This window comes from Lycorma delicatula, chromosome 6 (genome assembly GCF_047948215.1).
Source record: "Lycorma delicatula isolate Av1 chromosome 6, ASM4794821v1, whole genome shotgun sequence".
Classification (NCBI taxonomy): Eukaryota; Metazoa; Arthropoda; class Insecta; order Hemiptera; family Fulgoridae; genus Lycorma; species Lycorma delicatula.
The window spans coordinates 111,004,341-111,029,152 of NC_134460.1; the positions used below are offsets into that span (position 1 = coordinate 111,004,341).

The following is a 24,812-nucleotide window of genomic DNA, read 5'->3' on the forward strand; positions in this document are numbered from 1 at the left end:
CTCGTCATTGAAGTAAAATAAATTACTTTTCTGCTCTTGCAATCTACTGTTTTTTAAATAAAAATAATGAATTTTGAATAATTTAAATTAAATTTAGACTATTATTTCCCTAAGTCATCGTTGTGTTCAAATTGTATTTGTTCATCGAGTTATATTTCAATAGCTGTTTTTATTAGCTGGGTTTTCCAAGAGTGAGGGATTTAAATTTGTCAATATTGATTTCTGTTTCCAGGTTTTCTAAATTAGAAAATATATTATTGTTTTTATATGCTTGTAAATGTTCCTGAAGGCGTTTCTGTTAAAAGCCTTCATCTGTCATTACTATATAGAATTTTTTACAACTTTTTTCTTTTCGAATTCTATTTTATAGCCACCTGCTTTATTGTATTTTATTTTATTTATTTATTTATGTACTACCAGGTTAGAGAGAAACACAACTCAGTGACATAATGTCAAGAGTATTCTGCAGAGATGCCTAGGCATTTGTAAGCAGTCTGGCTTGTAAGTGTAAATGCTCCGGTAAATGTGTAGTTTTGGATAGAATTTTTAAAATTTGATTTAAGTTATTTAATAATATTATGCTTGTTGTTGTTATTTTTATTAATAATATTTATTTATATTAATTTAATTTTTTGGTGTTTTGAATGTAAAATATTGACAACTAATTCATAATATAATAAATAAAAAAATATTACCTACTCCAAATGGTTATTAAAATAAAAAAATATACAAATAATATAAGAAAACATTAAAAACCTGTTAATAAAATGTTTACTTAAAATGTAGAAGAGAGGAGATAGAGATTACTTGTCAGGATTGGCTGAGTTCGCCATCAATTTTATTAACTATCAGATTCGTTATGAACTTAAGTAAAAAAAACCTTTAAATAGATTGTAAATAATTTACGAAAAAATTTTTTATTCCAGTGCTCCCAAGTCCAAAAAAATTATTTTTGTCAGATGGACGTTTGCGCGTATGTAAAGCTGCATGTTGGCCTATGTTTGGTCTTATAACTCTGGGCCTGTTGACAGATTTTTATCAAATTTGGTAGACAGCAATTACTTTCGAAGGAAAAATGTACTAAATTTGTACTCACTGTAAATCAAAGGAGTGCCCAGCACTGAGCTTTCATTGTATACACTGGTATTTTTAAAACAACCTCCTACGAAGCTACTACCGTATTGGGAAATGCTCTCCCAATTGATTTAGTGTGAAAGTTCGGGCAGCCATGTGGAAGTTGTGAAGAGGTCAGGAGGCCGAGATATTTTTGATGCGGTTTCTAGCCAGGCGTTTACCGGAGCGAAAGGTGATCACAATGCACCGGATCTAAATTTCGAACAGTTGTTCATCTCCCGCTAGGGGACGAGACTTAAGAGTCCCGCGATGTAATCACGGCAGCTTGAATGGAACATCACAACTAGGGGAAGGTCTTTGTATAATTTTATAGAAGAATTGGAGGGGTACGCCTTGAGATCATTTCTAAGGGAAAAATTTCCAGGTGCTCACAAACAATGTAAATTTAAAACAATATCTGCACAGGTTCCGTCTGGCAACTGATGAGCTGTGTGCCTGCTTGTAGGTCAAGTCAAATGTACATATCATGTATCAATACCCCGCTCACGGTGCTTGGTGTTCGGGGGCAAAACTCGGGCCACCCTGGAACTTTGTGGTCCTCCAGAGTGGGCCACCCTGGAGGTCAAGGGAAAATTGGCCACTCATAAGCGGCGAGTCACACAGTGGGGCTCACGCCACACTGTTGGACCATGTGTTCCTTGATGTAGTTGCGTTGTTCAATTGAACATTATTGGTTCAGTTACTGAACTTTTAGTTATTGTACAGTACGTTTGGAAAGTTGCTGAGCAGTGGAATTATGGAAATGTAATTTCGAAACTTTCTTATTTATTACTTTGTATTTTTATTTCATTATTTTATAGAAACGGATATTACAATAACGGGACTAGTTTATAAAATATATTGAAAATGACTATCTCTAACAACAGTACAACACTTCACACGTTAGTTTCAATTTATTTTCAAACACTTTAACCGATTGATGTACTGGATTGTCTCGTACGTATACCGTTATTACGGTTTTTATATCGTCAATTGTGCGTGGTGTAATGCGATACAGTGCTTGTTTCGCCGTCCCCCATAGAAAGTAATCAGGGGGAGTCTGATCTGCGATCGTGCAGGCCACAAACCCCTCGAAATGATTCGTTCACCAAAGCCATTTCGTAAAAATGCCATTGACCTGATAGCTGCGTTCTCTGTGGCGGCATTTAGTTGGAATCAACCGTGAATGATTTCCACTTCTGTTAACAGACTAATGAAGTTTGTTAAAACAGCAGATTAACGATCACCATTAACTGTATTTTCAAAAAGGATTGGATCCACAATGCGCATTCTACTCAAGCCAACCAAGACTCCAATTTTCGCTTCGTTTAAAGATTGTTCGTAAAATTCATGGGGGTTAGCTGTCGACCACAGTCGTGTATTTTATGAATTAATATATCCTTCCAGATGAAACCACACTTCATCTGTAAAAAAACCTAATGTCGAGGATACCTACGAATTTCGATCAATAAAACGTTTAAACCGTTGATAATAATTTAGTTTTTAGGTTTGATCTGTAAGTTTCAGTTCTTGAACACTCATCACTTTGTAGGAGAAAAGTTTCAGTTCTTTTCTTACAGCTTTATGTGCATTAGCAAGTCCGATATCTTACTGCTGTGCTGACGTACGCTTTGACTTTGATGGACGTTTGGTCGTAGCATCCGAAATTTCAAGCACCTTCTGTTCGTTTTTAGGTGGTCTTCCATTTCGATTCTTCAAAAATAGAGTATATTTCCAGAAATATTTCAATAAGAGTTCGAACTGCAATGTTGTGAGAAAGAAGTATTTGGAAACTTTTCAGAAAACCTATGCTTCACTAAATTACCATACTAGATGCCTTCACGGAAGACGAGTTCAACGAGAAAAATGCGTTCCTCTACCGAAAGAACCATTACGTTTCTCGTAACTATTGATTAAAATTACCTAACGTAATCATTTCGATCTATTTTCGTTTTTATTACTGAGAATAACAACTAACAAAGATAATTCTTGAAGGTTTTAATTTTAATATCTTTTTATACTGAAAGGAAGGTATAATACAAATTAATACATTATTGGTAAAATAATTTGACTAATACAGTTAATTATATTCAAGCTCTTATTAATAATAAATTTTGGTAGAAATTTAATTTTAGATTATATCTTTTGAAAATATTACTTAAATGGTCACAGCATTGTATGAGAAACTTTAGTAATGAAAACATGGTTCTATGGATTTTGGTATTCTGCATAATACGTTCACCGCAATACCTTACATATAAGGGATTAATTAAATTGGAGTAAATCACATTCTACCAAGTTAATGAAAATGACGTGTACAGTAGAATCAGTAAACTATACAACAGGTAGATAGTACACGTTAGGACGGTAAACTCTAGAAGATAGATGACGCGTAAAAACAATTTAATGCCCTTCCTGGCTGCTCTCTCAGATACCTGTATGTACGGTTATTGTAATTCTAACCGTGTTCTATGTGATAGCGAATTTATTATTTTATTACTTTAAATTTCCGGTTCTACCTCCATTCTATATTAAAAAATAACAATTTTTATAATGCAGATTTTTAAATACGCTATTATTTATACATTATTACAAAGATACATGACATCATACTGATGACATCACGTAATAATTTTTATCAAAAATACATTAAGTAGACTTGCGTAATGAATTTATATGAGTTATTTACCAAATGCTATTATTCTTATATCGCAGTTTATATAATATCCCAAAAAATTTGTTTACTTATTTCATAGAATTTTAATTTATTTATTAATTTTTGTATTGGTAGTCCAGGTGGTGGATATATATAATTTTTTTAAATAAAGTTTCTGTAACTAATTTTTTAACTTCTGGAAAATCAGATATAACCTTTAAAAAACGAAACCAATGTAGCTATTATGCTTTAACGACTTATAATTGTTCTCAAATTTAGTTTTTTCGATAAATGTTTTGCAAATAGAAAAATAACGAAGGAAAGGAATGGAATTGCTAGTTTTGTTAATATTTGTTTTTAATATCCAGGAATATGGGAATTAATAATTAAAATTTCAAAGTAACTATAAAAAACGGAGTTTCATAACAAAATTTATCCTAAAAACAATTGGATATTTCTGTAAGTAAATACCTTGTTTACATTAGACGTAATTTTAAGTCAGCTGTCTGATGTGACGGTTATGTTATTCCACAGATAACAAAAAGCAACGTTATAGGATTTATCCTAAAGGATCAAGAAAAACCATGGATAATGATCAGTACAACAATACAAAGTATAAAATTAACGAACATAAAAGAAAACTATAAAAAAAAATTCTGAGATAATTTTGATATAATTTAAAATCTGTAAGTAAATAATCTTTCAGATGATAAAGTAAATTATAAAAAATTAGAAAATGAAGACTATTAACGTCCTTTTATGTAGACAGAATTGCTGCGTTACAAATTATTTTGAGATTAATTCAAAGTCAGAATGAGTTACTAAAATAAAAAAAATAATAATGCTATATTTGTACTTTGTGTCTGCAAACACGATTCATTTTGATAGATCTTTATAAATTAAAATTCCTAGCATTTCCATGCAATTATATTTAATATATTACTTTTAGTAAGAAAAAATTATCATTTATTCCTTAAAAAAAAAAAAACTGTCCCGCAATTCTGCGCAAGAAGACCGACTTTTCGTTTCCAATGAACTTTTTCGTAGTCAGAAACGCCTGATTTGAGGAGTACAACGCACTACACACGTTAATTAACGAGAAGATTTTACACAGAAGCATCAATTTTCAACTAACCATTTTGACACTGCATAAGTGCGTCTGAAACATACGTCACATTCAGTCAGCATAACCTCAATTTCAGGTTTCTGTTTTCGACCTTAAATTGAACGTAGCTCAAGAACGACTCAACCAATCTATCAAATCTTCCTAGAAATTAATTTTTTACCGACTTTTCTAAGAAAGGTACGGTATTACTTTCGGTCGCATGGTGTGACTAGTTGGGGGGGGGGGGGTGAAAAAACTTTCTTTATATTTTGAGGTATGAGGAACACAAAAATACCATTCATCTAAATTTTAATTTCATTATATATATATAAAAAATCTTCAAAACTACTAGATTAATTTCATTTAAATTTAGATAAGCTATAGTAGTGTATCTGAAATTGTGCATGTGAAAATGTTATGAAGATTGGATGAGTAGTTCTTGAGTTACTCTCAATTTAAGGTTAAAAACAAAAAACATAACCTCAATGCGTTTCTGACCGAAATAGAGCGTTGGAAGCGAAAAGTCGGCCTTCTTGCGCAGAACTGCGCAAAATGTTTATTTTTGGAGTAATTGATAATTTTTTTCTGTTCCACTAAAAATAACATAAAATATACACGCATGGAAATACTAGGAGTTTTAATTTAATAGAAATCTGTCAAAATGAATCGTGTTTGCAAACACCAAACGAAGATAAAGTACAGCATTAAATATTTTTTTTTATTTTAATACTCATTCAGATTTTCTGAATTAACTTCAAGGTGGGATATTAAATTAGAGTACATTTCAAATGTTTATTATTGATTAAAACTTAGTTATTCTTCAGCGATCTTTCTGTGAGAGATAAGCTGATATAAATCAAAATAAATAAATAAATTTTCTGAACGATATACGGTAAGTAAAAGAGATCTTCCTTAAAAAATTACTATGCATAAATTTTGTTTTAAAGTCAACGTTTTAAAGAATACATAAGTTTTAGAAAATGTAAATATTGTAATTAAACATATCTAAATTCAAACTTTTTAACAGTATAACGTTATTTTGTTAATTATGTTCTCATTTGAATGAATTGCACTTGGTTTACTGCCTACTGTATAACTGCTTACTGTAAGACCGTGTTAACTGACACATAAACGGTTGAACCAGAGAGTTATTCCCCAATTAATAACTGTTTGTTATTAGCATTCTGCGAACTGCTAAATTCACGATAGCTGTATTTATTTTTAGCCTCTGGGGCCACTGTTCGGCATTGTTTCAGAGGATGAGTTGAAATGACAATTATGAATCACGTGAAAATCCCATGATGGGGATTCCCATGCCTGACCGGGATTCGAACCCGGGACCTCCAAATGAAAGGCCGAGACGCTGCTACTTGCGCCACATTGGCCAACTACGATAGCGGTTTAAGATAGGTTAACTAGCATTACATATAATAAATATCAGATAAATTCTAGTCTATAATTTTACTCTATTAATAACTGTAAAAGAATAGATTGTACTTACAACTGAATACTGAGCAATAATCGAACTGAAAATTGACACTCAATTTTTTTTTTAAATTTTAGTACACCGTGTTGTGTTCCACCTAATGTGTTGTGTTCCATGCTAATCCAAGTAATGCATCGCATGTTTAAAATCTTTTTAAATTCTACGCTGTGCTTCAGTTCCACTTCTGTTTCTTTATCTCATTTTTCATCTTCTATCTTTCTCATAATCTGATTTTGTACTTTCCATAGCTTCAATAATTTAATTTTCTTCAAGATGTAATAGTTAAATAGCTTTACTAAAAATCAATTTATTCACAACGTCTGGGTCTAATAACTAGACGCTGAACGTTGATAATTTATAAATCTTAATAACTGTATTATATATTATAACTGTATCATATTATAAATTTTAATATGTATTTATAATTTCTTTATTACCTGTATTTTATATTTCAATCATAATATTGTGATTAGTATTTGCTGCTATTTTCCACTTGCTATTTATCTAAAACTGAAATCTTTTCTTATGGTCTTTCTTCATTAGAAGCAAAATCTTTTAATACAAAAAATGTAGTAATTTATTAAATTACTACATTACATTTGATGCTTTATATTATTTAAAATGCAGTAATAGAAATACCGTACTGTAATTTAATCATCCGGTCGTCTGGTTAACATAGAGATTCGGTTGAATGATAATCGATTAATAGGAGGGCAACTTTTTATATAAGTAAAATAATAACAGTAGAATAAATTTAAAAAGATCTTCTCTGATTATTTTATTATCAGAGATGTTCATAAGAGCTGATAACATAGATCTACAATTTATTGAAAGAAGAATACAGTTTACACTGTAAAAATTATCTTTTACTCTTAGCAAATATAATTTAAATTACGTTACGAATTCAGTAGTATCCATAACATTCTATTTTATGTATTCTGAGACATGAATATGTAGTTTAATAATATGAATAACTCTCTCATCAATCAGAGAAATTTAATTAAAAAAGTATGATTTAAAAAATACCTAAGAATTTTGTCTTAATTACAGTAAAATGTCCCTTAAATTTAAAGTTAACGGATTATATAATAAACATATAAATAAAATTAATCTCACTTACAGACAGTGAGCTTACCTGAAATTATAAAAGTCGGACATTTACATTGAAATGGAATGAATGGGAAAGTCTACCACATAGTATCTTTTTAGGTTAAATAATCTTTCTAGTTGCAAGGTAATGAGGTACAATAAATCGTTATTTCGTAATTTTTCTTCAGTTAAATCCTAAAAAAACAAAACAAAAAAAAATCATGTATGGACCACCTGTTAGAAGATAAGAAAAATGTTTAATAGTGTTTTAATAAAATCAGATTATTTAGTTAGATTAAGTAAAATTAAAAATTCTGATTGAAATTAAAAATTAATTAAATATTATCATATTGTTTTCTGTATAGAAGTGCGGTCGCTTATGATGGACATTGACCCCTTTTTCTTTTTCCTCTTTAGCCTCAGGGAATTACCGCGCAGGTATTAACTTCAGAGGATGAATGAGAATATGATGTACGAGTGTAAATGAAGTGTAGTCTTGTACAATCTCAGTTCGACCATTCCTGAGATGTGTGGTTAATTGAAATCCAATTACCAAAAAACATCGGTATCCACGATCTAGTATTCAAATCCGTATAAAAGTAACTGCCTTTACTAGGACTTGAACGCTAGATCTCTCGACTTCCAAATCAACTGATTTGGGAAGACGCTTTCACCACTAGACCAACCTGATGGGTTAGATATTGACCCCTAGTGTCCCAGTCTTCAGCACTCTCCTATGATTTGGTATTAGCATCATCCTTCATTCCTTTCCATCTTTAGCTTAATTATTCTTTTCTTCACATACTTAAGGCAAGATGAAGACTAATTTTTAATTTTCTTAACTTTTTTATTGTTATGAATTACATTTCTTCTGAAATATACAATAATTTTATCACAATTAAATAATTAAATAGAATACATATACATATTGGGTATATGTATAATATACAATATAATATATATATATATATATATATATATATATATATATATATATATATATATATATACAGGTGATTCAAAGAAACGGGAAATTTTGAAAGTTGAGTTGGTAGCCGTGGGCGATTGGTACCACTTGATAAGTGGCGCCAGCCTTTCTAACCTAACCTGCCATTTAGTTGTCATCGATCCTTGGAGTGGTGAACAACGTGCATTTGCTATCAAAGCGTTTTACAAAAACAATGACAGTGTGGAGGTAGCGCGTAGAGAATTTCGCCGTCATTTTAATCTGGAATGGCACGACCGTGTTCCATCAGCACATGCAATTAAAACATGGTTATCTAATTTTGAGGAAACTGGTTCGGCAATGAAAAAGAAACCTCCAGGCCGTGAACGAACCGTCCGTACACCACAGAATGTTCAAGCTTTACAAGATGCTGTCACACGAAATCCACATCGGTCAATCCGTCGTCTCTCAGCATCTTTACAATTGCATAGTTCAAGTGTTCGAAGAATGTTAGTGAAGGACTTGCAATTCCATCCATACAAATTGCAGATCATCCAGGAACTGAAACCGAACGATGCAGTTGTGCGAGCACAATTCTGTAATGTAATGCTTCAGAAGATAAATGATAACGAAGAGTTTGTTCACGAACTGTGGATGTCAGACGAAGCGCATTTCCACCTCAGTGGATTTGTTAACAAGCAAAATTTCAGATACTGGGCACAAGAAAATCCTACGCAGCTACACCAGCGTCCGTTGCACAGCCAGAAAGTGACCTTGTGGTGTGCTGTCATCTTACGGTGTTATACGCCCTTATTTTTTTGAGAATGACAACGGTCTTGCGATTACAGTAACGTCGGCTCGTTACGTAGCCATGCTTGAAACCTTTGTTGTGGAACAACAAAAGAGATTTCCACCAATTCTTAACACAGCCTGGTTTCAACAAGATGGAGCAACGTCACATACTGCACGTATATCAGCTGTACGCCGATTGTTTGGACAACGTGTCATTTCACGAAATGGTGACATTAGATGGCCTCCCAAATCGCCTGATCTCTCAGCTTGAGATTACTTTTTGTGGGGTCACCTTAAAAGCAAAGTGTTCCACAGTAGACCTGCTACAACGGAAGAACTGAAGGCAAAGATCCGAGAAGCAATTACGGAAATTCCAGTTGAGATGTTACGTCAAACGATGAACAATTTAACGAAGAGACTTCGTGAGTGTTTACGTAGAAGAGGAGGTCACCTGCAAGATGTCATCTTTAAAAATAAACTAAAATGTATGTATCCTAAAATGGCAACATTTGTACAATTACATGAAATAAAATTCATTTTCTAAAAACATTTTTCATTAACGTTATTTAAATTTTAAAATTTTGCTCTCGGATAGGTTTCAAACAAGTGACATGCATAAACACGTCGATCAAGGTCATTGTCACTCATTAACTGTGGCTGGACGAAAACGTTTAACTCCTTCCGCATATGGTCTCGCATTGTCGATCTTGGAATGAGATTTTTGCGCGTCGATTTCATCGGTGATTGTTGAATCGATGCCTCCACAGCAGTATACGTCTCAGTTAGAGTGCTCAGCCTCCCGTTGTGTGGCACATCAAGAACACTTCCCGTTGCAAAAGCCTTCTTCTCCCATGCCAGTAATGTTTGCCGTGATGGTAACGATTTTCCTAAACGCAAAAAGAACTCATTCATAATGTTCTCCAATGTTTTACCAGAATGTGGACCACACACAAGCTACAAACGCTCTTCAACGGTGAACGCACTTGTATTCGCCATCGTTCTACTTTCAACTATGACTAAGGTCATCCTATCACGAATGAACACACCGGACGATCCGCACCACGACTTATCTTCCCCATTTTTTCCAGCAGCAGTGAGCGATATCACTGGTGAGAATTGACAGCAGTAAAGTCTGATTATAATGGATTTATTACAGTATACAGGGATTTCTTGCCCACCTCCTACATATATATAATTTACATGAATGATTGTATTAGCTCCGTAAACCGGCAAGTCAAATTCTTTATTTAATTAATATTAATTTTTTGCTTTCCAGCTTTATCATAGTTCTAAAATGAGAGATTAAAATAATAAAAACGAAAAAAATTGTATCTATAACATTTTATATTAAAAAAATCATCATTATTGATCAATTTATTAATAATCAATTTTAGTAAATTTTACAGTAGCGTATAAATTTGTGTTTACTACAATTTATTTGGAAAAAAAACAGAATAAAAAATTTTTTTTTAAGCTACTAGAATTATTCTTAAAACGATAACTTAAAAAAATGTTTAAAATAGTAAAAAAAATTCTACATTGATAAGATTATGTTCTAAAAAGCGAATAGAATTTATTAATTTAATCTCAGCTATTCTTTCGGATAACACGAGTAGTTTGATTAGTAGAATATTAAGCGATGCGATATGACATGAATAAGAACGGAGAGGATTATATTCGTTTAATAATCGGCTACAGCTGAAGATCTCTATTTCGTCCCCTTGCATTAACCGGAAGTCGTACCTGCACTTCCCGAATTCTAAGAAGATTACTACCATAAATTATAAGTCTCTATATCGTCCTCAGAATTATAATTAAGCGTGTATTTAGATATATGTATGTACTTACGTGTTAGTAGGTGTGTAATACTGTAGGGATTAAAGCTTGACCTTACACGTGTCTTTTACTCTTGGATATAACGATGCCAAATTGAGTATAATGCTAAAGAATGCAATAACTGTTTCTGAATTGTAATTTTTCTATCACATATCTACATATGAAACTAGTATTTAATTAGAAAGAACTGCTGAAGATAATTATAATTTTCTAGTAGTAATGTATTTTATGGTTCAATCTGTTGGTGTAGTTACTGGTCGCAAATCTTGTTATGCTACTTCTAAATCCATTTCTGTTCTTTCTGCCTTATGGCGATGAATTTCAGGTCTGTATGTGGTTAACAGCCGAGGGATATATCTGTATTATAACCAGTCTACGTGGATTATAGTAAAAGAAAATAAGATGTTCGAAGAAATAACTACAACTACCGTTATTGCTAGCAGGCTAGACATGATATAGCAGTTCCTATAGTGGGGGCTTTCTTTTCCGGATTATAATAGGACTTTACTAAAAGTTAACATAACGCAAAAGAAGAATCAATGAAACAATATCCTAAAATTAGGTAATTTTTTACTTTTAGACCTTACATTCAAGTTCTGGTTAATTAGTGTAAATACTTCATCAAAATATCTTAGCCAATTATCCTAAATTTTTAATTTTATTTAAATTACGTTTGTTTTATGTGCTTATTAAATTTATTGTCTGGCAATGTATACTATTTTCAGATTATTCTGTCTCATATTGTTAGGTAGGTAACTATCAATTATCTTACAGTTCCGGCTGGATTTTAATAAACTCTCAGCTGATATTTCCGAGTGGTACTGCCATTAATTAAACGAAACAAAAGTCGGTTGGAATAGCGAAAATTATTATTAAAAGTAAATATTATTAAGCAAATAATATACATAAAAAACGAGATCTTGCGCACCATGCAAACGAAAATAACAAAAGAAAATACAATAAAAGGAAAAAATTCTAACCATAAAAAAGTAAAAGAACAGCATTAAAACAATGAAAAAGTAAATAAAAATATAAAACGATCAAAACATCTAAAACAACAAAATATAGAATAAACATAAAAATAAATTACAAAAATAAAAATAAAAAAAATAAAAAATAATAATAACATAATCAAAACTAATTATACAAACAAAATAATAAAAACAGCTAAAAAATGAATAATGCGAAACAATTTATAAAAACAAAACAAATAAAATAATAAAATTAACAAATAAAAACTATAACTAACGAAAAACCAAAATTACCTAAACAAGTAAAAAATAAAAAATAACTGTCATAATAAGTGGTTAGAAGGGCGGATTTCCGGTTTTAATTAGAAAGAAAGGATGTTGGACTGCTGTAATGATTTTTGAAGATAATGTAGTTCCGATGTTTTAGCTAGCTTTCGGTAATTTTTGTTTGTATTTCACGTTATGTTACTATCATGTGTTCTTTTATAATACTGCGAGCTACTATGTGTTGTTCCAGTAAATATATTATACTTTAGTATTTATATTCTTTTTTCTTCTTCTTTTCACAAAGTTGTTGAGTTGTGCCTACATCAATTGCTTCACACTTCTACTTGCAACAACTCACTTTCATATTGTTACTCATTTGTGTGCTTTTGGAGCCGGGCTCAGAAAAAGGAAAAAGTTCTAATTGAACCAAAACGATTAAAACTTCAAAACACATTTTATGAATACCACCCACTTTCATTCAAATAAGACCACATTTTGAATTATTGCGAAACTAAAGTACTACAGCGAAACTAGCTCACACCGCAAAAATATGATTTTGGGTTTAAATATGATATTTTGAATGATTACGAAAAACCAGGTGATGCTTGCAAAAATCTGATTTGGGTTACAAACTTGATGTTTAGGGACCATTGAGAAACCGCCTCGGATCAAGTGGTGCTCGCAAAATCTAATTTTGGCTTTCTAACATGTTACCCTTCATTTTACAACGTGAAAACCTTGAAAACAAGCAAAAAAAAAAAAACAGTTGTTTTTCCCTACGTCCGATTCCTCTAAACCGGTTCGCTTGAAAATCAATACAGCTAATTTCCAATAAGTTTAAATCACCCCCACCAAATTTCGTCAAAATTGGTTAAAATTTGTGTCCGGTAGAGCAGACATAAACATTTTATACATACGTAAGTATATAAGCATTGCAGAATCGTGTTCAGGAGACTCTAAGACGACGTATAGGCTGGTTACCTCTCCACCAGATATCTCCTTAGAAAAACTGACCGATCGCAGTAATGATTTCTACAAATTCTTTGGAAATCACCTAAAAAACTTTATTCATACAGTCAAAATGGCGGAAACAAATATTCATCAAAACCATTTAGATAGAGAAAACAATCGAAAAAAATTAAACAGTCCAACAACTACAGTACCACAAAAAAAGAAAAAACGAAAATGAATAATTAAAACTGGAGAAACAAAGAATGAAACCAAAATAATAATAATAAAAAGAAGCAAAATTAACTAAAACAACTTTTAAAAAATAAACACCCAAAAAATAGAAATAAATAAATAAAATAAAAAAGAGAAGATTTTCCTGGGACATATGATTAGGATAAATTCAGACAGGATAAAAAACAAATCTTTAACAAGCTGTGGAACATGAAAAGTAACTCAACTATCATAAACATATGGAAGAGGATCTCCTAAGGATTGGCTTGAAAAAAGAGGACTGTAACGATAGAAATAACTCCGAAGAATAATTTACAATTTAAAGGTTCTTGTGACAGGAAAAAGGAAAATAGGCAGGAAGTGGACAGACGGAGAAATGCGAAGCCATGCTGAAAAAATTAGAAATGCATGGAAAAAAGAAAATTTGCTAGAAAGAAGTGATATTTGTGCGATCCTAAGTTGGCATTCGCATAAAAAAAAAGAAAAAATAACCACTCCGAAAAAATCAAAATAAATAATGAAAACTATTAAAATGAAACAACAGCAAAATACCTAAAAAGAAAACCAATCACTGAAAACAATCGAAATAAATTTATAATTTGAATAGATTTGAAGCAGGGACCAGCAGCATTAAAACATCAAATTATAACATTTATTTTACAATATTTATATTTGATTACTGATAATACTCTATAACAATTTTGAAGGCATACATTAAAAATGTGAGATAGTAATACGAATCTTAGAGAAATAACACACTGCAACTCAATATATGAAAACATTCTTTATAAAAAAACTTTAATATAAACCATATTAAATATTTTTGTACGATATTTAAAATAAACATCTTTAATATCTGTACATATTTACGTAATAAAATTTGTAGTTAACCTATGTAATATGCCGGCCTCCGTGGCGCGAGTGGTAGCGCCTCGGCCTTTCATCCGGAGGTCCCGGGTTCGAATCCCGGTCAGACATGGCCCTTTCACACACACTACAAGTCATTCATTTCATCCTCTGAAGCATGCCTAACGGTGGACCCGGAGGTTAAACAAAAAAAAAAAAAAAAACCTATGTAATATGTATTATTACACTAATTGATTTATTGAAAATCAACTAGAAACCGTATGTAGAATGACAAACTTAGGCTAGTGGTTTTACTTTTTACTTTATGGGCAGTTACAGTAGTACATTGGGTAACGAAAATGTCTGAAATCATCTTTAGATTACAAAAGAAAGATACTGATCTGTAGTGTTACCGATGATAGAAATAAATGCAAATACAAAAAAATATGTTTTATTTGTAAACAGCAAGATGATAGTGTAAAATTGATAACATGTAACATTAGATAACATGAAAAGTCATTGTAAACCCCGTTTTTGATAACTTCGTTTATTTTTTTTTTAAGATATCAGCAAATAAAAATTTCGCTAGAAATGAAACCGAGGGATAACGTGCTGTAAAACATTTCTTCACCTTTAGATTGAATTCAATAACGTTCTTGTAACAATTACTGTTGTAAAAACTAATCTAACATTATTAAAAATATTCAATAACTTAGCAACAGTAAACACAAGGTAATTATATAATTAAAGTATATATTTTTTTAATCAGGTGATACTAAATAGTATTCAAGTAAACACTTGAAATAGTATTAAAAATCTAAATAATAAATCAGCTATATTTGAAAAAAAAAATACTCTCAGAAACCTCTTATAAAGGTTTTGTTTTATAGAATCCAAACTTAGATCCTAGTAATTTCGATTTTTAAAAAAATTATTATAAGTAGATACTCTAGACAAAAGTGTATACAATAGAATTTCTTCTTTATTTATTTACATAGGAATGTAAATAAATAAAGAAGAAATTGTAGTAAAAAAAAATTGACACTTAAATAGTACTTATGAAGTACTGTAAAACAAGTACTTTTAGGTAGGTTTTTATTATTAGTTTTATAGTGTTTAAAGTTCTAAACGGATATCATTCGAGATATGCGCGTTGCCAAGCAAAAGAAAAGAAATACTTCTGAAGAAATTCTTCCGAAATGCATTCTATTGTACAGTTCAGCATTAAAAATTTACATAATTCTTGAAAATTAATTATATTTTTTTGTACTGCTTCAATTAAGATAAACTGATCTCTACGCCAGTATTGCTATTATATAACGTTTAAAGTACTGTAGCAATGCCTTTGTAATTGAATACACTATTGCTAATTTATTGACGAATGGGTTTGTTGAAAGTTTTGTTAAACGGTTAAATTGATACAAAAAAAAAACAAAAAAAAAAGCTTATTTAACAGATCATGAACAAATTGGTGAAAAACAAAACGGTGAAAAAAAATTCATAAAAAGTCTACTAAGATTAATAATTATCAGCAAATATTAAGAAATATAAAAACATATATATATACAGGGTCATTCACGGGAACCGGATGTTTTTGAAGTGGGTTGTACTCGGGCGTTCGTGGTGGGAGGGGCACGTGGCTGGTGTCTGACGTTTTCTTTGTTCATAGCATTTACATTTTAGTCGTTGAGATGGAGCCGTGGACGCTAGACCCACGCCTGTACGCGTATGACAGTTTTGTGCGAAATGACGAATCCGTAACTGCTGTTCAGCGGGATTTCCGCCGTCAGTTTAATATCCATCGTAATGCAAGTGTCCCTTCTCGTAACAAAATATTACGTGGGTAAACAACCTTCGAACAAGCGGTTCAATATTGAAGAAAAACCACCGGGTCCCCGACGAACTGCTAGCACTCCGGAGAACATCGAACGAGTAAGAGAAGCCATGCTCAAAAGCCCACGCCGCTCTATCCAGAGGCATTCAACAGCGCTTCAAATGAGCACAAGTACGGTAAGACGAATTCTGCATAAAGACCTGCATTTCCATCCTTACAAGATAGCCGTCGTGCAGCAGTTAAACGAGCAAGATTTCACTCAGCGATTACAATTTTGTCGACAAATGCTTACCGTTTTTGAAGAAAATGAAAATTTGTTATTGTTAATGAGTGACGAAGCCCATTTTCATCTGAATGGCTTCGTCAACAAACAGAATTGCCGGTATTGGGCAGAAAGAAACCCACATCGGCTTCACGAGAGACCACTTCATAGCCCAAAAGTGACTGTCTGGTGTGCAATAGGAAAGGTCGGTGTTATTGCACCATATTTTTTTGAAGAAAATGACACTGCCGTAACTGTAACAGCTAATCGTTACATTGCGATGTTGAATACGTTTTTCATCCCTGAGTTACGAAACCGGGGAATCGATTTTCAAAATGTGTTGGTCCAGCAGGATGGAGCTACAACGCACACAGCGAGGGTAACGATGGCTGTTCTCCGTAACTTGTTTCTGGGACGGATCGTTTCCAGATTCGGCGACATTCCTTGGCCCCCTCGGTCCCCCGACTTGAGTAATTGTGATTTTTTTCTGTGGGGGTTTCTGAAATCGCGTGTGTACGGCAATAAACCGCGTACATTGGAGGACCTAAAGATCGCAATTCGTCATCACGTCACCCAGATTGATGTAGACATGCTGCAAAGAATTGAGACCAGTTACTGTGAAAGGCTAGAACAATGTATTGCCCAAAATGGACATCACTTGCCGGATATAATTTTTCGTTCATGAGTAAGTAACAAATGCTTTGATTTAACAAGTGTTTCAATACCAATAAAACTTTTTTAGTAAATATTCAATTTTTTATGATTATTTAAAAAAAATCAAAGTGAATGACTCTGTATAGACAATAAATAAAAGACATTCAGAACAAATCTTTGATAGATTTAATGCAGTAAAAATCAAAGTCACATGGTTCTCGCAAGTTGATAAGACATTAAAAATTTAAATATAAACGAAAATACAGTTAAAGACCGAAATCAACTTAAAAAACTTATAAAAAATGCTAGACTCCTAGAAAAAGGCAAAAGACCAGGTATAAAATGGACTGAAGAAAGAAAATGAGAACAAAGTAGTAGAATGAGAGAGTGCTGGAAGAACAAAAAGAATAATTCTGTTTGACTTCATGTGTGCGTGGTCCCTAGAGGCCTAATCAAAGAAAAATAAAAGCTGACAACAAATTTGCAACATTTTCCTGGGATTGATTATTTATTCTTACATAGAGGAAATTAATTATACATGAAAAAAAAAATACCTAAAATTTATTTTTTGGGGTAGAAGTAATTTATGATGAAGTTTTATTGTAAAATTATCATATATTTAAATAAACCAAAAAAAGTTTTAAAAATTCTAAATATCGAGATTTTAAACATTTTTTCTAATTCCGGACCTCCAAAATCACCTTCCAAGAAATTGTTTTTTGATTTTTTACGTTTATGTTAAATTAAAAAAGATTCCACTAAAAAATGTTCAACCAATAAAAAGTTACCTAAGATTTCTTTATTTTTGTTTTTGGGGGGGATAAGTTATGATGAAATTTTATTGTAATATTACTGAAAGTTTACTATTTAAAATTTTTAATAATATTTAAAGTTAAAACCAAAAAAAGGTCTGAAAAATCTATATTTTCAAAGTTTGATCGGCACCGCCACCCTCAATATTGCCACCAAAATAATCTTTTGATCGCCTGCACTACTACTGTACCTAACAATACATAAAAAAAGTGGTTAAAAGATATGCAATAAATAAAAAGGTAGCTTTTATCTATTTTTCGGGAAGGAGAAATTTTGAGCCAATTTTTTGTATTTTTAAATGATAAGATAAGCATGCACGAGCATTACTGAGCTTAATATAAAGTGGGGTTATGTTTGCAAAATTTTGAAAAAATAACCCCCAAACCCCCTCCCCTTTCAAGAAGACATTGATTCCAAAATTTTACCAACAAATTGTCCAATATTGTGCCACATTTCATCATAATCGGTTTATCAAGTCATAAGTTTAAGCTTTAAGCTTCAGATTAAGCCTAAGCTTTAAGTTTAAGCTTCAAACACTCCAACGTTACATACGCACGTACGAACATTTTTCCTTTTTTTGTCGTTTGGGTTTCCTGGGTCATGAAACGTGGAGAAATGAAAAAACCCATACCCCATTTTTTGACTGATTACCGTACATTCTTTCTTTCTTACTTCTAGAGCTATGACCCAGGAAAGTATACGTAATGAAGATATAATAAACATTTATTTACAAATGAACTAAATTTTTTCAAATACTACAAAACAAATTTTTTTAACAACGCGTTTTAAGAATAATAGCAAAAAATATAAATAGTTGTTGCAATATCAACTGAAAGCGAGAATTTAGCTACAAACGTCTATTCCTCAAAAACTTCCGTTTTAGATAGATTACCACAATTTAAATACATGCCATTCTAGGTTGAATAAGATACGTATCTCGACAAATAGAGAAAAACATGAATCTTAAACCAATAAAATAGATATCCTTTCGTAAAACAACAGTAATTAGGTAGTTGGGAAAATTATTTTAATGAAACTTCATTATTATATGAGGATTGAGGAAGAATGCCTAATAGCATTTTAGAATTTTCAGTTCATTAACATTTTCTAAAATGTTTTCTATTTTAAGAACATGAAGTAGTTATCCCCGTAAATTTTACTCATGCGATTCTAATAAAGTTATCAAAAAAAATTTTTACGTAGTCTTGCGCAAGAAGACCGACTTTCGTTTTTGACGTCCTCACTATTTCGCAGTCGGAAACGCATTGATTTTAGGAGCACTACATACGTTCGATTAACGAGTAGACTCTTAGACACAAGCATGAAGTTTCAACTCACCATTGTGATTCACTTCATAATCGCATATGATAAATACGACCATATCATTTTTCACTCAACAAAACCTCAAATTGATGTTATGTTGTGTGTTGTCAAACTTAAATTGGGCCAACCTTAAATTGACGCCACCTTAAATTGGGTTGGTCTAGTGGTGAACGCGTCTTCCCAAATCAGCTGATTTGGAAGTCGGGAGATCCAGCGTTCAAGTCCTAGTACAGTTAGTGGTTATTTTTACACGGATTTGAATACAAGATCGTGGATACCGATGTTCTTTGATGGTTGGGTTTCAATTAACCACACATTTCAAGAATGGTCGAACTGAGACTGCGCAAGACTACACTTCATTTACACTCATACATATCATTCTCATTCATCTCTTGAAGTAGTATCTGAAAGGTAATTACCGGAGGGTAACAGGAAAAAGAAAGAACCTTAAATTGTTGAGCGTAACTCAAAAACGACTCTACCAATCTTCATAGAATTTTCACATGCACAAATTCAGATACACTACTACAGCATACCTAAATTTCAATGAAATGATTTAGAAATATATATAAGGAAACTACACTTTAAGTGAATGGTATTTTCGTGTTTGTTATACCTTAAAACGTAAAGAAAATTTATTTTCACCCCCAATCACCCAATCGAATCACAAAAATCACCCCCAATCGAATCTCGAAGCTGGTTGAAGACAATGGTAATAATTATCTTTTTTTAAATAACTAATTCGCAAATAGCACTCTAAATAACGTGATTAAACAAAAATAAATAGATAAAACATTACAAATCTAGAAACTGGAATTTTAATCATATCTTATAATGCTTTAGCTTATCGACTTAAATTTGTTAAAAAATTATTATTATTAAACCTAACTGATACGTAATCTGGTTAAGACAGCTTTCCATTCATTGACATTACAAGTGCAGTTTTTATCAACCCCCCAAAAAAAATATAAAGTTTTTTATTTGTTTTCTAAATTAAATTTTATTTGTGGAGGGATCATTTTCAAAATATAAACTTTCAAATTTATCTAAAATAGATTTCTTAATTCAAAATATTTTTGTTTTAGATGACAATTTTTTGTAACGTATTTTAGGTATAACAATATAGAATTTAAAAAAAGAATAATTTTCTTAAATAATAGCATCATTAAAAGCATTAAAGGTGTATATAATTTTCAGTCTATCTACGGGAGGAGAGGTGTTAAATTTTAAGCTTTGTGGAAATATAAATTTAGCAATATTATTGTAAGTTTACTATGATACTCGTATATGATGGCTAATAACCCAACGGATTATTACTGCCTAAATATTAAAAGAATTAATTTCGAACAATAATTTATATTATTAAATTTTACCTAGCAGAAAGAAAAAATTAAATAAAAATCAAAACAATATTATTTTGCAAATTGCCTCTTAGCAAAACGATTAATTAAAAAAAAAGATTCCTTTTTCTAAACTCCGTTGAATATATTCTTAGAGATATCGTATCATCAGAATGGGTTTTTTTAAAGGAATAGTTAATTACAGTGATTGAAATAAAATAAATTATTTTGCTGCTATTATCTGCTGGTAGATAATAAAGATGTAATTTGGTACTATATTTAAACATATTTTTATATATAGATCATTTTAAATAATTTAAATTAAATTTATTATTTTCCTTAGCCAGTCGTTGTGTCAAAATTTTACATGTTTGTTTATTGTTATTTTTTATTACTTATATTTTTTAATTGTGTTAATAATAAATTTGTTTACGTTGGTTTCTAAAATTGTGATTTTTTTAAAATTAAAAATATATGCTCCTTATTTTCATTAATATGATCTGCATAATTATATTTTTATTTGTTGTATTTATATGTTTGTAAATAACCTGGAAGCGTATTTTAAAGTTTTTTCTCTTATATATGTATAAAATATTTAAAAATATTATCTCCGCATTCTGTTTTAAAAATATCTACTTTACAATAAATATTAGAATTAAATTTTTTGGTATTAATTCTTTTGTTTTTTTACTGTTAATTTTAAAAGAAATTTAATATTTAAACATTTCAAAAAACTTTGTTTATTGATAGTGTAATTTAAAGAAGTATAATAATTAAAGGAGTATGCATGAATAAACTAAAGAAGAGTAATTCAATTTTTCTTTCTCTTAATGTTACATTATTCATTCCATTTTTTGTTTAATTTGACATTTAACAATTTTTTTTCAGCACCTTTATATTATAATAATTTTCACTTACAGTGTGTTTTTTTTATATTAAATTCTTTATTTAATTCTACATTATCTATCTTGTTAAAGGCTCTATTAAAAAAATCATATCTAAAGAAGTATCTCGTGGAAGTACTGAACGGAGATATAAAAACGTAAACAGTTTTGAAACTTTTTGTGAAAAGTTGAATAAGTTATCAGTTTAGTAATTCGATTCTTAGAAATTTTAATATTAGCAGTCATTTAAGGCTTAGGAAACAGTGCGGTGTATTAAACGAAGAATTTTAAGTTTAACAAAAATTATTTATTTCTTTCATCCTGCATTTCTACTTTCATAACACATTCATCCTGCTAGTGATCGATGAATTAGTCGATTGAAAATATGTAAAAAATGTATTTGTTATAATTGTACGTATTTGTATGTATTACGTAAATATGTATTTTATCACTGTTTAATAATTTTTTTCAATCACCAAATATGTTTAGTCTAAGTATATATATTTTTGATGGTGTAAATAAAATAGTGTAATATTGACAGACATCAATAAGTAAGAATGAGTAAGTTCTTGTCGGCTATTAAGTGTCACGTAAAGTTACAAAATCGAGGTAAAACCTCTAAAATTAATTACTGAAATATTTGTAACCTAATAAATTTATATCGCTAAACGCATTAATAAATTATTTAATAATAAAATGATTAAATTTAATTAAAAATTTTTATTATTTATCAATGCGGTAAGTTTCATACTTAGTATGAAACTACAAAAACTTGCGAGCTACTGTTCGGCAAGGTTTTGTCGTAGATAAATTTAAAAAGATGTAATTTATAGTAATTTATTTTTAAAATCATTAAAAAGCCTACTGAATTGACCTAAATACTACTAACAAATATTTACAATCCTAGCGATTGTAAACTGTGATTTCCAAACTGTGCGCCGCGCCGCCCCGGGGAGCTGCGGTTTCTTCACAGGGGCGCCACGAAATACTGTAAAAGCTTCATAATTAATTGACCAAGACATTTATAATTAATGTTAATAAAGTAAGAAAATAATGAAGACACTCGACTTTTATTTATTTTTATCTCTTACGAGTAGTCATACTTTTACTTAGGGTAGGGCGCCATAATCCAACGGGTTGGTCTAGTGGTGAACGCGTCTTCCCAAATCAGCTGATTTGGAAGTCGAGAGTTCCAGCGTTCAACTCCTAGTAAAGGTAGTTACTTTTATACGGATTTGAATACTAGATCGTGGATACCGGTGTTCTTTGGTGGTTGGGTTTCAATTAACCTCACATCTCAGGAATGGTCGAACTGAGACTGTATAAGACTACACTTCATTTGCACGCATACATATCACCCTCATTCCTCTGAAGTAATACCTGAACGGTAATTCCCGGAAACTAAATAGCAAAAAAGAGAGGGTAGGGCGCCATGGAAAAACTTTAATTGAAAAAGGGCACCGCGACTCCGAAAAGTTTGGGAACCACTGCTATAATCTTTTCCGGTTAAAGGCAATTCTTTGACGCGTGTCTTTTCTAGAATGAACTGGTTACATTGTGTTGAAAATTGCTATGTAATGTCTTTATACTATGATACAGCTCGATTTACTTGAAGATTAAGATTACTGGAAGTACAAAATGTAAACATTAATAAATAAATTCTGTTGTTTGTGGAACTGCTGTAGCGGCACGTCAACGATCAAGGGGATGCGGCTACTTAAATTCACACTGTGGTAAACATTTACATATACATATATATTTACTAACTAACACTGTCATTCAAGATATATAATTAATCTTTTTTATTAACTTCGTATTCTCTAACTAATCACATACTTATATAGTAACATCGTCAATTCGAACTCATATTTCGATAATTAACACACGTGTTTATCTTACATTTTATTCAGGACTTTCATCGTAGAATTTACATCTCGATCAAAACAAACTACTACATTTTAAAAGAATAACTTCCCGCGTGTCTGCCTGTGTTTTATTTTTCTTCTTATATAAAATAGTTTTAGTTTCATCCAAACACAATAAGCCAGCCACTGTACTTTGTTATTTTTTTCAACCAAAAAAACTTTCATTCTGTTTTTAATTAACTCTACTCTAAGATCGGAGGGACTATTTTTTTAATTAAAATTATTTAAATTATACTTAACGTATAACTTACAATGTAATTAATTTTTTAATACCTCAACGTCTTCAAAATATTTTTATTTCATTCAAAAACTAATCTTTTTATTATTATAATATTTTAAAGTACAAATCTGTTAATTTGTAATGTAATTTGCAATTTTTAATATTACTTAACATGTATTTTGTTTTCATTCTATTAAATGTACGCATACAATCATCATTTCTAATTCAACGTTTTTCTTTTAATCTATCCTTTTTAGACAAATCCATGTAAAAAAGATTTATTGTAGATAGCTTTAAAAATAATCTTTTTTATGTTCAGATCTATTAAAAATTAATGCGCCAGGATAATTTATTTATGTATACATTTCTTAATTATTTGAAATTATTTAATTAGATATAAATAAAGTTATCCTACATTCAACGGACAAAGCTGGCTCATTCTATATTGACTGAATATAAACCCAATTAGGAAGCACATACAACGTAATATATTATCGGATTATGTTAATTCAAGGCTATTTACGTAAAATGCAACCAACATTTATAAGCTGGTTGAATATGAGTAACTTCTTTTTTCTGCATGTTATTTACACAAGGTAATAAAAAATTTATTAAAAATATTTTTCCAGAATCTTTTCCGTAAACTGCCAAGATTTTGATAATACTAATTGGAAAATCATAAAAAAATCAGTTTATATAATAAAAAAATATATAGATAATAAAAAATTAATAAAATAGTTTATTACACTGATATTACTCTATAAATATTAACTTGAAAAAAAGCTGTTTTTCTAAGAGTTTTAAACTCGTCAAGGATGTAAACGTGTGACTTTTATACCTATCAATTGTAAAGCCTGAGTAAAATGTGAGAGAAACTCACTGTATTACATTACACAGCTAACAAACCGACTGTCATTGGTGGGGTACAGACAGTGCAGTAGTAATGAAAGGTCAGTGGCCGTACAACAAACTTAGAATGGCAACTGGCCTCATTTTAATCGCCTGAATTTTAAGGGGTACGATGTTACTAATAGTGTGATGCTAATTATGATTTATTTCTGTCATTATTATTATTATCATCTTTATTTTCATTATAAATACTCCGGTTTAAGTCTTCTCTATTATTACGTAAATAAAAACCGTTTTCAAAAATTACAGCAGTTTACCGGTGTAGATGATACACATTGTATGTATAGAATGTTAGATTAATTTCACCATCCTTTTCTTGTAAAACAAATCGGTTTCTTTAACTGCTGTATATTTTGTAC

At 30.8% G+C, this 24,812-nt stretch overlaps 1 long non-coding RNA gene across 1 annotated transcript in view; it reads right to left on the reverse strand.

Moving 5' to 3' along the window:
* Positions 1-7,501: 7,501 nt before the first annotated feature.
* Positions 7,502-24,812, reverse strand: part of LOC142326042 (uncharacterized) — a 445,845-nt gene continuing 428,534 nt past the window's right edge. Inside the window, exon 4 of the long non-coding RNA XR_012756657.1 lies at positions 7,502-7,644. This is a non-coding gene — a long non-coding RNA (uncharacterized LOC142326042). The remainder of the gene's footprint in view (positions 7,645-24,812) is intronic.